General features: G+C 36.8%; 1 protein-coding gene and 1 long non-coding RNA gene across 16 annotated transcripts in view; both read right to left on the reverse strand.

Annotated features, from left to right (window-relative positions):
- Positions 1-15,681, reverse strand: part of LOC105495829 (neurexin 3) — a 1,710,602-nt gene that overhangs the window by 680,751 nt on the left and 1,014,170 nt on the right. The gene's annotated exons all lie outside the window — the stretch shown is intronic.
- The window catches only part of LOC105495825 (uncharacterized), a 124,768-nt gene that overhangs the window by 62,747 nt on the left and 46,340 nt on the right, over positions 1-15,681 (reverse strand). Inside the window, exon 1 of the long non-coding RNA XR_011625250.1 lies at positions 1-15,681. This exon is cut by the window's left edge and continues 24,124 nt beyond it; it is cut by the window's right edge and continues 46,340 nt beyond it. This is a non-coding gene — a long non-coding RNA (uncharacterized lncRNA).

The following is a 15,681-nucleotide window of genomic DNA, read 5'->3' on the forward strand; positions in this document are numbered from 1 at the left end:
CATTTCCTCACTTAACAATACATTGTGGAAATATGTCTAAGTCATCTGCCTTAGATGAAGACAGATCAAGTCCATTCTGCAAAGTGACTGCATAATAGTCCCTGATAGAGATTTACTATAATTTACTTAACAATTCCATTTTTCTATTCATGAACATTTACTTAATCTTTCCACATTTTTTTAAACCACTGCAAAATATGATACAATATTGGGTATGTATAGCTAGATACTGGTATTTTAATTTCTAGGAGAGTCTCATAATTAGGATTTCTGATCAAAGCATATATATATATATTACTTTCAATAGAAACTGCCATTCAAAAGTTAATCTTTTTTTAAAAAAAAAAGCTGTAACAATTTAAAAATTTTCTACATCTCAAACAGCAATAGGAGTCACCACACTTTTAAATTTATGCCAATCGTATGAATACAAAACATCTCATTGTTACTTAAATTTGAAATTGTCTGACCATGAAGGAGGTTGGGCATTTTTCCATTGGTTTAAGGATAATCTGAATTTTTTCTTCTGTGAATTGTTTATTCATATTTATCACCAATTTTTCTATTGGATTGTTCTCCTCAATTATCAATTTGCAAAAATTCTAGGTGGAGTCTAGACATTAATGCTACTTTCATTTGTGTGGCAGGCACTGCTAGCCACCTTTCTGGAATTAATACTGCCCTTCTCCCCATAGTAAAAGAACTCTAATGCTAAAGTTGCAAATATGCCCAGACTAAAAAAACAAAAACAACCACAAACAAATCATATTAACCAGTTGTCCTTGCACCTGGGATGGACACATTTATGGATAAGGATATATAACCATAATTTACTAGAAGAGACTTCTAGTAAATTATAAAATACATACTTAGCCCACATATACATTTTTTGCTTTCACCTACCTGTTTTCTTTCCTTTTTTTTTTTTTTTTCCTGCCTGAAGGTGGAGAAGCCATTCAGTGAACATGAAGTGACAAATATGAGGATGAAAGCCTATATAGTCAGAACAGCTAAGTAGACAGGTAGAATGAGCTCAGTTTGTGATTACCACATGGAGTCACTGTACAAGATCTGGATTGCCTACCTTCCAACTTCTTATTATATGTCAAAAATTAAGACACCTAATTTGTCCAAGCCACAGTTACTTGGGTTTTTGGTTATAACTGCTTATAATTCTCATGGACACATTTTATTACAACATTTTCCAAATATATAATTTACATATTGAATTTGGCAATGATATCTTTTACAGTAAATTTTTCTTTTTTTCTTTCTTTTTTTGAGACAGGGTCTTGTCTGTCACCTAGGCTAGAGTGCAGGGGCATGAACACAGCCCACTGTAGCCTTTACCTCCTGGCTCAAGCAGCCCTCTCACCTCAGCCTCCTGAGTAGCTGAGACTACAGGCACACACTACCACGCCCGGCTAATTTGTGTGTGTGCAGGCATGTAAAGATAGGGTCTCACCATGTTGCCCAGGCTGGTCTCCAACTCCTGGGCTCAATTGATCCTCCCACGTTGGCCTCCCAAAGTGCTAGGATTACAGGATTGAGCCACCATGCCTGGCCTAAATTTTTCTTAAAATTTTTATATGTTGACCTTTTTTCTCTTAAGATGATAGCATATAGGAGTCTTGTTTTGATTAGCAATGTTTCGACCAATCAATAGATTTTACCTCTAGTCCAAATTTTCTTCCAATATGTTTCATAATTTTTTAACCTTTAAGTCTCCAATTCACTTGGAATTTATTTCTGTTTATGATGTGAGATAGTCACCAACATTATTTTCTTCTATATGGATGGTTGGTTATCTTTCTACCATTTGCCAAAAAAAAACACTTTCCATCTCTCCACTAAATTGTGATAACAGCTTTGGAAGTGATTAAATTCCTGTGTATGCTGGGGAAATTTTCTGAGCTACAATTCTTATCCTTTACTCTATTTGCCCACTTTTCATGCCAGGTTCATACATTATTTTTTATTACAATGGTTTTATACTAGAATTATAAAGCATAGTTCTTCCTCAAAATCTTCTTCCTTGTATTTTCCTTGGCTATCCTCAGATATTTATTCTTCCATAGGAATTTTGAGTACACTCTGGGAAATTAAGAAAAAGCCACCAGAGGGAGATTTTACTTAGAAATGTAGTGGGGAATTATTTTGATATTAAATTGTTACCACCCAAAACCATAGTATTTGATTTAGATAGTATTTATTCCTTTTTACAGTTTAAAAAATATAAATTCCTGTTAAATGTACTCTGAGGTATTTTAGAATTGTTATCTATTGTGATTTACCAATATTTAGCTATGCCAGGTAAGGAAAACAAAGACCTTTCCTTCCTTCCTTTCCACCTTCCTTCATACCTTCCATCCTTTCTTCCTTTCTTTCAGAGATATTCAAAATTGTTAAAGGTAAATGCCATAAGGCAAAATATAAAAAATAAACTGATCAGAATAAACATGAGGGATACATTCATCTCCTTTCACTGACACCTCAAGGGCAATTTTTTTTTTTTGCCTCCATTCTACAAGTAAGGCAATGGAAGCACAAATTTGGGGGTCTAGTAAGTATTATGACCATGATTAAAATTCAGGGATACATGCTTCACAGTTAATTGCTTTTTTTCCTAGCAAGTTATTGTTTCTGTATAGCAATTTCCCTCGAATATTTCTTCATTTATTGTTTGCTCCCTATGCAGAGGGATTGAGACTAATCCAAAGACTAAAGGTGAGAAGATATTTTAAAATATGTTCCCATCAATAAAAGAGGTTTTTCCTTGTGCTCACTGTATCATATCTAAAATGTGTTTTGTTTTGCTTTTAATTTTAGTACTGTTGCAAGATAAAGTGAAATGTTAATCCTGGTTTTAGGTGTACTGGCATATTACATTTACCTTCCTTTTACTGTTGAAAGTCAGAGTTGCACACAGTAGAGGCCATTAAACTTTACTAAACTTTACCTTAGTTGGAATTATTTTACTAATGGGGAAAGAATAAAAAAACTAAATAAAATAAACAAAAAAATGTCTTTCTCTCAAAAAACAGGAACTTAAAATTCAAATGCAAGGCCTATTTCTTTTGCCATTTTTTTTCCATATATTTTCAACAATAACTCAAAAGGAGGAAGGTAGAAGAGCAAGAAAGTTCTGACACACTTAAATACCATATCCACTCTTATAATCAGGCATATATTTTAAAGCACTGCCTACATTTAAGACAAATTGTCATTTGGAATTTTTTCCCCTGAATTCCAAAGAATAGTGTCATTATGCATGGTATTGAAATAGCTGGGTAAGGATCAGTTACAGAATTGACTGTTGTTCATGGAGGAATTGTGTCTTTCAATGATTTGGCTTTGTTAAGTGCAAGGTAATACAATGAAACTCCACGAGAGGCGGGGAAGAAACTAAGATTTCTGGGCACTCGTTTCAACTACTGTATACACGTACTCCTAAAACACATCCCTTATGACTTTATGACAAAATCTAATCCTTCCTATTTCAAGTTAAGACAAGAGTTTTGGGTACATAACCCTCAAGGAAGAGAGAAGAAGAGCAAATGCTCTTCACTTCCTTCCTTCTACTTGGCCTTCTTCATTGGACAGCCAAATAGTGAGCTTGTGTAAATATTTAATTAAGGTCAGAATGAAAACATGGATCCTGCTTCTATGCTGGGGGGAGTCAGTGCATGTTTTTTTGAAGTGTAATTTCAAGGGCAGAGTAAAACCTTGCAGAGTGGATTGGTTGTTCCTAGTAATTGGGCCCTAAGTGAGGAGTCTATGTATTTAAAGGGCTCCTAAAAAGGTTATTTGCATTTTCTACCTCCTTGGAAACGTACTTTAAAGGAGAAATATTTTTCCCCTCGAAAAGTTGTATTTTGAAACATGACAGTCTTGTCTTTGATTGGTGACAGGATCAGATACTTGTTCCAGGGAGCCACTGATTAGTATCCTAAACCCATGAGTTGGATCAGTTCAGGCACCAAGAAACTGTAATTTTCTGTTGAAATTCTGATTATCTCAAGTTCCTGTAGGGCTTGTATCACAATGAATACAGGTCCTTTTAAGAGATTTGGTACACTAAAATAGCTAGATTCTGAAAATGTAGAAACAAATGTGCAAGACAGGAGAAATCTAGAGCAGGGAAATGTCGAGACAATTCCAAACGCTCTTTTGGCTGAAGCCTGCCCCAACAAAAAAATATTTAGATGGTGTGTTTTCCCCATACTTTTGCCCATGTTATTCAGTGATGGAGGATAATGTTTCCTTCCAAGACTATCTTTAAGGCTCAGCTCAAATTCCAACACCTCTATGAATATATATCTACCCCAGTTTCCAGATACCTCTTTCTTTTCTGCATACCTGTAGCACCTACTGTGGATAGCACCCATTTGACATAAGTATGGACACATGTATATCTAGTTTGCTTGGAGTTCTAGAACTTTAAGGAACCCCAAAGACCAACTTTAATCTCCCATTTTTCATATTAAAAACTACTTTTCAAGAAAGTTAAATAATTTGTCTAAGTCTCATTAACACATTTTTACTGGGTGTTGCTTCTCCTCAGCTATGTTACAGACTCCTAGAATGCAGAATAAAGGTCTTACCCTTCCTTGGAGTTCCTGTGTATCCTCACCAAATAACTTCTCCATAATAGTGCTCAATAGATACATGTTCATCAATTAACATTGAGCATGGAGTAAATTTAACATAACCAGTGCAATCAAAATTATCTTTTAAAATATGTAATGGAAGTAATATGCTAAGTGAGGAATATTCTATTCTCAGAGAACTTGCAATTTTGCATAAGAGATAAGACATGCCAGCTTATGCCTACCCTAGCTTAGGTCATTGATGCCATATATATATATATATATATATATATATATATATATATATATATGTAATTGGTCTTGACTTGTTAAGCCAATTCTAACAGAAGAACAATGTAGTCTTTAGTCTCATTCTCACCTGTGGATTGGCCTGGAATTACTATATTTTTGCAATGGTTTGGTGTGCCCTACTTCCCACTGGCCTGTCTTCCCTATCTCTTCTTCCTTATCTGGGCCTCAGAATTCCTTGGAGGACTTCAGCCTTCCATGGAACATATAATTGTTAGAAGAAGCCCTAAAAATATATATTTTCTTTTTTTTTTTTTTTTTTTTTTTTTTTTTGAGACGGAGTCTCGCTCTGTCGCCCAGGCTGGAGTGCAGTGGCCGGGTCTCAGCTCACTGCAAGCTCCGCCTCCCGGGTTCACGCCATTCTCCTGCCTCAGCCTCCGGAGTAGCTGGGACTACAGGCGCCCGCCACCTCGCCCGGCTAGTTTTTTGTATTTTTAGTAGAGACGGGGTTTCACCATGTTAGCCAGGATGGTCTCGATCTCCTGACCTTGTGATCCGCCCGTCTCGGCCTCCCAAAGTGCTGGGATTACAGGCTTGAGCCACCGCACCCGGCAAAATATATATTTTCTATCTTTACCACTTTGAGTTATATTTGAAAACAATGGGAACACTATTGAGTGGATTATGAGCATACAGGATAAAATCTACAGAACTCAATTCCAGGAAATGAGAAGAGGCCTGAAGGCTATAATGATAGGCTAAGTTGAAATGAAGCAGGGCCATGCTCATGCCTGGACCTAGGTGAGATGAAAGTGACAAAGGATTAGTATTATCGACTCTGAGGCAGAGGAAGAAAAGGTGAAAAAATATCAGATTGGAATTTGTTGTCATTTGAGTAAAATAGGCACCTGCAAGTGATACAGATTGGCAAGATATAAATAGACATCAAAGCGACTGCAAAATCTTAGGTAGTAAGTTTACAAAAGGACTAATAAGAGAATTGTTGAAGTGTACTGAGGCTGCAGGTAGAATCTTGTGTGACTTTTGTAATTGAGGAAAAGGTGTATTCCAGTTGTGGCCATAGCAGAGTGAAAATAGTTAAAGGGCTGGGAGCATGTAGCATCCTGACAGCCTATAGTCTCAGTGAATTGGATCCAGGCTGTGAAAGGCAGAAAGTGAGGACAGACAAAAGTGATGAGAAGTGATGAAATGAGGAACAGGAAATGTCTAAAGGGACGACCTTGGGATGGGGGAGGCAGAGGAACCTTGACTTTATTTTTATTTATTTGTTTATTTATTCATTCATTCTTCAACCTTTAAGTCCAGGGGTACATGTGCAGGATGTGCAGGTTTGTTGCACAGGTAAATGTGTGTCATGGAACCTTGACTTTAGAAGAGCCACTCACATGAATGCTGACATGTCTGAGTAGTGTCATGGGGAAAAGAATGTCAAAGTTCATGAGTCAAAATTCTGATGCCACTGTGGAGAACAGGCATTTATCCTCCAAAATGTAGTTTAGTCAGCACAAATATCAACGGTGGGGAGGTGTGCTTTGTTGACAATGGCTATCCCAGGCATGGAAGAGGCGATGGGAAGCAGAGTTCACTTGGTATCATAACATGCAAGAGCTTCAAGGGGAGTGGAATGAATAGGAGAAGCCAAATTGAATTAAGGTGGAAATTACAGGGGAAATGTGTGTACAATGTGTAGGGGATGTGTGTACAATAGAGGATGGATTCCAAGCGGCACAGGGGAAGAGTCAGTGACTTTCAGTGCCTGAGGAGAGGCAGAGAGATGAGCTGGAGAGGAATTAGCATAGGAAAGATAAGCAAGGTAGAGAACGACCTAAAGCTACTACAGTGATTCTTGGGGAGAAAAAAAGCCCCATGCTTACCTGTATCAGCTGGGTTGATTCCAAATAGAGGTCACTTTTCTATTGAGATAGACACTACTTCAACCTGAGTTAAAGTGCAGTGCAATTCATTAATAAGAGCAAAAATAATTCATAAGTCCCATGGACCAAGAGAGCTCAGACCTTACTTTATGTCTTCTGTAGCTAACACCTATTTTTTTTATTTTTTATTTTTTGTGTAAATAAAGGAGACCAAGACAAGAGACATGTAGGACTGAAGCAGAAGTTCAACTAAGGCTTCATTCTCAGTTCCAGTTCATTTAAAAGCAACTTTTGCTAGGCCTAGATGCCTACTGTCACTTTATGTTACACGCCAGCATAGATATCAATCCAGTCAGGTTAAACTAACAAGCCCAAAGCAATTCCAAGTACTTTCTCTGAGGTGTCCCTCTGATTAAATGTTTACCCTTCACCATATTAATTGCTTTCATCCACCTCCCTGTCACATGGGCTTTGAGAGTACTTTTCTTCCTCTCTCATCATTGCCTTTGAGTTTAAGATTCAAGGATACATCTTCCCTCATTATATTACAGTAAACGCAGCTCCAGCAAATAGTAGGTGCTCAATAAATATTAGATAAATTGATAATTGATCCTAACAGATTATCTCTATTGCCACAGCAAAGAACTCTATCGTTGTTGTTGTTGTTGGCACTCTAATCAATTCTTTCATAATAACAAACACTAATCTAAGGCAAAGTATAAGATATAATTCAACATATTTTCAAGGGTGACTGAGGATGAAAGGGAGCATCTGTAACCCATAATCTAGAAAACCATTATTAAGGAATGAATGAATGACTATCCAAAGCAAGCCAGCCACTAACCAACTGATAATCACATATTCATTCATGTGCTATGTTCAATATTGTGAGAACATTGCATGAACCAGAGAAGTGCCTATAGTCTTCATGTTCCCTTAACTTGAAGGAATTTGTACTCTAACAAAGGAGGCAAAGTAATACACTTAGTAGAATAGGAAACAATACCACACATTATAAATTTAGGTATTATATTTCATGAGAAATTTCATATAGAGAAACATAAGTGGTGATTTTTGTGTCCGGGAAAGACTTGGAATTGACTTTTGAGGGAAATGCTGTATTTGCAAAGGTAGAGGATATAGTGAAAGTCATTTCAGGCTTCAAGAAGAATGCAAAGATGAACACGCATGATAGGACAGTCAACAGTGAGGAAATCAGCCTAGGTAGAGTGGAGGGAAGAAACAGGAGATAACATTGGCCTTGTGGGGGAGAATATTATAAAGAATAATCAGGAAGAGAAACTTAGCTTTGTCATGTTAGAAAAAGATAAGCACCTAAAAAATTTAGAAACATTATGTGTTTATCATAATTTTAACATGTTATTAAAATACAGAAGTAGAATGTAAGACACTTTCATAGAAGATGATAAATTATTAAGTTTAGTATGGAGTAAAAAAGTATTCCCCTATACTATTCATTTTGTGTACTGAGATCTAATATGTGAATATCAACTATCTCCCTCTAACGACTAACTTTAAGGTAAATATTCTCACACAGCAGTTTTGCTGGGTCAAGTAGATGGCAAGAAAGCCATTTTGTAGTACTAGAAGAGCCTTTGTGCTAACTCCATCTTGTATTATCCCCTGCCAATAGATTTGCTCTCTTCCCCAATGTGGGGTTGATGTAGAGTGACTCAGCACATGGGTGCAGTATGCTGAGAATTGGGTAAGGCTCAGCACACTGGTGAGATAAGGAGGTGACTTTATAGTCAGAGACACACAAGACCTAGCTCAAAATCATTGGGTACTTATGCCACTATTGTCATTGATTCTGTTTCAGCTCGGATAGATAAGTTATGGGCTGGTTTCTCCATCTCTTTTTTCTGAGAATAAGTCCTGAAGGCAAAAAAAAAAAAAAAAAGAAAAGAAAAAAAAGAAAGAAAAGAAAAGGCAGATTTGGGGTGGATCTATATGAGAAAGGTAGGACCCAGACGGTACCTGATATATCTGCAGATAATGCTGGCTGAAGCAGGTAGGGGCAAGAGGGAGTTTGGGGCAGCTCCAGAGAGCTGGGACTGACTAGTAAGAATAAGTTGTACCTTTAGGTGAAGAAAATCCCATAAGAAGTGAACCAGAGGTGAGAAGACCGAATGTTGAGGCATAAAAAATAAAGTAGCAGATGAAATGCTAATCTACAATTACACATCATTGAAGAAAAAAAAAAAAAAAAAAACAATTTAAAAAAAGCCTGATAGGAGAAAAAAAAAAAAAAGGAAGAAAAGTAAAAGCAATTTTAAAAAAGCAGAACAGGTAAGAAAGAATGTTTTGATCAGAAGCACTTACTGAGGATTGTCCTTCCTGAGTATCTGAAATTTGAACAGTGCCCCAAGGTGGGCTGGTCATCCATCATAAACTGTTAAATATGGGAGGCTCTTCAAAGTGAACAGAACTTCAGACAGCTAGGGAGGGAAGACACACAGAGTGCAAGGGGAGCACTGAAGGAGTCACACCAGTTATCTCCTCCTTACCCCTAATCACAGTAACTGGCAATCAGAAAAGAAACCACCCATATCACATAAGTGGGTCAGTGGTCACTGGTTTCCAATGACAGGTTTATTCGTTTTATTTCAGGGATGGTTCGATAAAAAGGATATTGTGGGAAGTCTGATGCAAATAAAATTCCCTCATAGCATATCATGTGGCCACCATCACTGTAGCATTCGTATTATTTGAAAATAGCACAAAACTGGGCTATTGATACACATAGGATGGGTTAATTTTCAAATTATCATAAAAATGTTATAATCTAGTGCTGAAAAAGTAATTTCAGCATCAAAGTGCTTAGTATCTCACTGCATTTGGCAGGATATACCAGGGACAACACCACTAACAGCGATAAATGTTTTATCATCTGTACTCCTGAATGAGAGGATTAAAAGAAATCAGTATTTTCTGAGCACCTACTGTGTGCCAGGTACTTTATTTACACAATAACCTTTTGCAATTCTCATAGAAAACCTGGATGTGAAGATTAGTGTATTCTCTTTACAGATGAGAAAATGGAGTCTCAGATAGATGTGGCATCTTGCTCAAAGTCCCACACTTTACTAAGTAACAGAGGCAAGAATAAAATATAGGGATATCTGGCTTCAAAGATGGTTCTTTTTAAAAAATCTATTCCACACATCCTTCCTAAGAAAAGTTATGGTAACCCCGCCAATGCCCATCTTACTACTCCTTGGGACTCAGCACTAAAAATAGAGAATCTTCTTAATATTTGGGCCAATATCAATTTTCATTCCTCCGGACAAGAAAAAAAAACTAAACAAAATTAAACAAAACATAAGCATTGTCAACACATACTAGATACGATTCTACTTGAATTTCTCAGTTATTACATTCAAAATATCAAGGTCATCATTTCTGATAAATTTCCACTTTTTATAGACGAACGTTTATGTGACTCACAATAGAATCTTTGGGAGATTTGCCCATTTTAATCAATGCAACAATAGGAGGAAAGAGGAAATGATCAAGATGGATGTGTCAGTGATTAAATTAGGTTTGACCCTCAAACTGAGGAGCCCACATGATGAAAGACCGTTTGTACTACTTCTTAACTACTCCAGAATTCTACGCAGTGTTCACCCCACTAAAGGGAAGAAGATTTCAGACCAACCTAGCATTTGTAACACATCCCTTGAATTCTTTCCAGCTATGCATTATTTAGGAGGAACTATTTTAAAATGATACTAGAAAAAAAATAAATAAATTCTAAAAAGGAAGTAAACCAGTACTGGAATCAAAGGCAGCTGCAGAAGGAACTGTAGGAGGACATGCGTTTTTAATATTGGAGCAAATAGAACATTCTCTTCCTGATCCCCAGTTGCATTGTGATGGCCATTTGTAAATCATTTTTAATTGTCTTATTAAGCAGCTTAGAGTGCAGCAATCAAAAGCGCGTGGTGTTGTGAGACCTGGCATAGCCATCAGGCACGGATCAGCAGTCAGGGTAATAGAAGATGCAGAATTATATAACCGGTTATGGTCAGAAGGGAAGGTGGTTTGGGGAGAAAGTAGTACATGGCTGCTTCTGAAGAGATGCTGATCTCAGACAATATGAAACCTGACATTATAGTTTCAGGGAATGAAGCCCCCTCCTGGTACATGCACACACATCAGTCATGTGCAGTCTAATAACTGCACTGGGAAAAGCTAACTGTCAAAAGCAGTCATCTCTCTTCAAGGAGAAATTTCTCATGCAGTATTCTAAGTCATGACATAAAGACTGTTTGCAAAATAGGCCCCAGAGATTGGATTGTGTGTGTCTGCATAGATTCCCAGTAACCAGATCAGGAAGTTGGATTCTTGCTTTGATGAGAACACACAAAATCGCATGAGAGTGGAACCTTTTCTTTAAGACAAAAAGAAACTTTAATTTCATGAAGAAAATTTTCTGAGGTGAGTGCACTGTGTCACAACTTTGTGATTCACAGTTATGACACCTCTAGACCCCAAATAAATCAAAGATTCCTTCTCATTCTTCTACAGAATTAATTGTTTTACAATGTCCTAAAGACTTCTAGAGAAAAGCAGCCAACTTTTGAATTAATTATTATGCTATTTCAGGCAGTAGCAAGGACCAACAGACCTGGTCATCAGAAGTGGACCTGGGCAAGCATATGCTACATTCCCAACCAAGGGATCCAGTGAAATAGATTATTCTTCATAGGCCATTTCTTACTAGGCAATAACCATTTGCAACTCAACCGCCAACCACTGTCTAAAAATGAGGACTATTCAAAGAAAGAATTCATGAAATTAATGCCAATTTAGTTGCAAACACATTATGAGAATTTTTTGTTAATACTACAATATTAGTGGGGAAAAAAGCTCCCAAATTACGTGGCGTTATATAAGTTTTATACCTCCCAAATTATGTGGCGTTGTATAAGTATTACATAGTTTCCCATTTATGATTTGATTTTCAACTATAGGTAAAAATATTTTAAGTCTGCTTTCATATACATGTGGCCTTGTCTAGAGAAAGAAACCATAAAATTTCAGTAAGGACACTGTTCGTCAAATGTTGTCACAGTCCTAGAAAACTCACAATTACTACACTTTTTTCTGAGCAGTGACCCATTAATTTCTCTTAGCTTTAGATTTTGAAATAAGTTTAATTATTTGTATAGTATAAAGAATCTAATTTTAGGAAACAGGCATGAGAAAAGGGAAAGAATAGAAAGAATTTCCTACATTTTCATAAGGTAGTTCCTTTTCTCAACTTAATCCTCTCTAGGTTTAACTCTGAATGTAGCATTTCAAAAATATTTGGTAACATATCTCAGAAGTTTCTCCATGGAAATTATAATTCTGCCATGGCCATAGTCCATAGCTTTTACCAAAGAAATTAAAGTGAAATTAAAATGATTATTAGACACATAAACAAAATGGACTAGATGTTTACTTTCAGAATGAAAATGGAGAAAACAAGGAAGGATATATGTAAGCATAAATGTCACTTCATTTTGTTGTCAGGATTTAACCATGTTTTGCTTGAGAGCTCAGGATAATCCCAGTTTGTCGGATGCAGGCAAGATACAGCATCTTTGTGCTTGATCTTGCTTTATCAGATATATTTATGTATGCTAAATAATTCAAAGATATATAGTTAGATTAGACATAAAAATTATAGTGGAGAGGAGTATCCTAAGAAGAAGAAGTGATAAGTGACAGGTATAAAGAGCAATACAAGGGACTACATAGAAAACTTATTCATAAGGTTATTAAGGAGAAGATGAGAAATTGGTAAGTGAAGAGCTAGGGAGGAAAGAGTAAGATGTTCAAGAAAAGGCTGAGAATAAAATGTAGGTTCAAGAGGATTACTCTATGGAATCTTGAACAAGTTCAGCATAAATTAACAGTTTAAATGAATCACACAAAAACAGAAAGGAAGAAAATATTATTATTGCTGCTGTTGGCATTATTTTTTATTATAACAATTATTTTTAGAAAAAAATAAATAAGATGGGAAAGGGCATGATTTTTATCCTCATTGTACCAACTTCTGCAGTTCATTAAATGAAAGAAATTGATTTGGCAGAGCTAATTTTGTAATTAAAAACCTTATCATAGTTTTCTGTAATGAGTTAAGTAAACAGACAGTAATTCAGTTATAATATTTACACAGCTTATACCAGGGGACATTTGCTTACTAAATTAAATAATATGGAGGAATAAGGAAGAGATAAATTAAAATGGGGGTAAGCAAAGTATATCAAGGACAAGAAGGAATTCAAAACTTGTCAGGCCATCACTGGATGTCTTATATGTGCACCAGGACAGGAATTTAGTGATTTGCATCTCCCTTGGGATAGAAGATACTGTGGCCAATGACTTCATTAGAATATGGTTTCGTTAAGAATTATAGTTCATCTCTCTTGAGAGAGATGGTAAATAATCTACTTAAGACCAAAAGGCACCAATTTTTCCTTTCTCATAGAAGGAATTATTTTCTTATAATCCCAAAGAATTTCCTAGAAAAGCCTTATTCACCTGGGCTTGAAGAAGAGTACAGTACTTGTTTCACAGAGCAGAGAACCAGCGATGGAAGAGAGAGGTTGAATTGTGGTAAGCCTACCAAGCCTCTGTGGGCATAGACTATAATTGCTCAAATGGCGGTCTCTAGAACTACTGATGAGTTTAGTTTTGTAAACCATGTCAAAGTAACCCTAAGGTCCACCACCGATCAGGTTCTCTGTTTGAAAAGTAGTTCTCCCAAAGTGAAGCCCATAAAGAACCATAACATTGAATTACCAAATTTAAATGCTGACTCAAGAGTTAATTCAGACACATGCAGAAAGAGGGAGAGAGAGAGAGAAGAAAAAAAAGGAAGAGAAGGAAAGGGGATGGAAGGGATGTAAGAGAGGAGAAACGAATGGGAGGATAGTAGAGAGTAGAAGAAAAAAGAGGAGGAGCAAAGAGAAGTGAGGATAGGCTGGGTGGAGAAAATAGTGACGGAAAGGGGAGGAAATGGGGAGTAGAGGAGGCACAGCCTCTGTACCAGGGCATCTGGCTTCGTCATTAGATTTGGCAATTCATGAACAATCAGGCCCAACTTGCTTGCCTTAAAAAATAGGTAAACTAATTGCCTCAGGTAATGTAGCTACAGTTGGAAAGACTATCCAAACCCCCCTTTGAAAGTTACTGCCTTGAGATAAACCACAAAGCTCTAATTTTATACCTGAACCTGCAACTTAGATGTTCTTAGACTTTGAACTAAAGTCTAGGCTGTCTTTACCACTTGTTTCTACTCGTATTTTGCTAAATTCCATGGGATCTCATTATTCCAGAACCTTTATTGCTAAAGTCAGTGCATGTCAGGGGATCCCAGTCACTTTCCTTTGCACCCTGTGTCTATCCTCATTAAAGCATGACCCATTCAGGACCACGGACAGCTCCCTGTCTCCCAAAGCAAACGTCTACAACTAGAGGCTTCACTATGCCGTTTTAGTCACACGTGGAGTGCATCATGGAACAAAGCAAATACTTGTTTTTGTTCAACTGAGAGATTTTCAGCTGTGAGTGAATGATACGTGCCACATCCTGTGAACTTTTACAGATATTTCAAAACACATACTGAACACGCTTTAGCATACATCCAATCACATTTGCCTTTTCTTTCAATCTTTCTAAATGGGACTTTGTTAAAAGTCAATGCAAATAATCATTATGTATCAAATATATGCCGTGTCAAGATGTTTCTGCCTAGTGATCTGCATTGGAAAATGTGGACTGAAGCAATCAAATGTCAAATGTCTCTTACCTTCAGAATACAGTTGACAGAGACACATTCTCTGAAATTCTAGAATGCAGAAGTTTCTATAGTCTGAGATTAAGAAGTAAGTATAAACTTCTCCAAGTATCTATCTTACAAATAATTCTTGAAAATCTATTACGTTAGATGTCACAGGTGAGTAGGAATATGCTCCCTGGAAGACAGAGTTTTGAAAATTTCTCCACTTCACTCTCTTTCTCCCCTATCTTCAAGGCAAATTGTGGTATTATTTAGAAGAGGTAAGTTATTCTCCCAATATAGGAATTCAAGTCTGTGCATTACATGAAGAGGAAGAACAAGAAGTACACATTGAGTAAGCATTCTAGGTTACATGGCTTAAAATTGAATGCTAAGATAATCCCCTTAGCAATAGACATAAGAGAAGTTCCCTTGCATTATTATTTACAGATTCCTTTTCCATAGCTTCACTGCTGTGTTTTACTGAGTACACCAGCTCTTTGTATAAACAGGCTAGTTACAGAATATAGGAAATAATTATCTCTGGTTGAAGAGTTGTCATGACCTTTTCCCAAGAAGCTTTCCATACCATTGTCTACTTGCCTCTGCCTTCCCTCCTTATGAGGCACCAGCCTACCACCATGTGCAATCTGTCAGCTTCTGCCTACAACACGTGAAGCCTCTTAAGTATCTGAGTATCATTTTAGATCCTATTTTTCAGGTTAAAAGCAGTAAATTGCAGATGGCAAGTGTTTTTTTTTTTTTTCCTTGAGATTACTGAAAGCTGGGATAATTCTGTCGTGAGTCACATTAAAAAAAGAACAAGCGATTTTATACAGCACCTACTCAACATGAACATGTGCAAAGAACAGCTATCCACCCAGCCATCCATTCAGTAAAGGAGGGAAGGATTTTGCTTTGCTTTATGGTAACAGATTTTAGAGTGAGAGAATGTGTTGTAGTTCAATGTGCTCTGCAAGCACAATCACACGATGTGCGAGGATGCAAGTGAATAAAGCAACAAAACTAATGGGGCACCTCCAATGTGCTGAATTACAAGAGGCACTACATAGAATGGACTAACTTTAAAAGTTGGGGAGTGGGAGAATCCAGGTCAGAGAAAGGACTAAAATCATTAGGGCAATGACAA

The sequence above is a fragment of the Macaca nemestrina genome, chromosome 7 (genome assembly GCF_043159975.1).
Source record: "Macaca nemestrina isolate mMacNem1 chromosome 7, mMacNem.hap1, whole genome shotgun sequence".
Taxonomy (NCBI): Eukaryota; Metazoa; Chordata; class Mammalia; order Primates; family Cercopithecidae; genus Macaca; species Macaca nemestrina.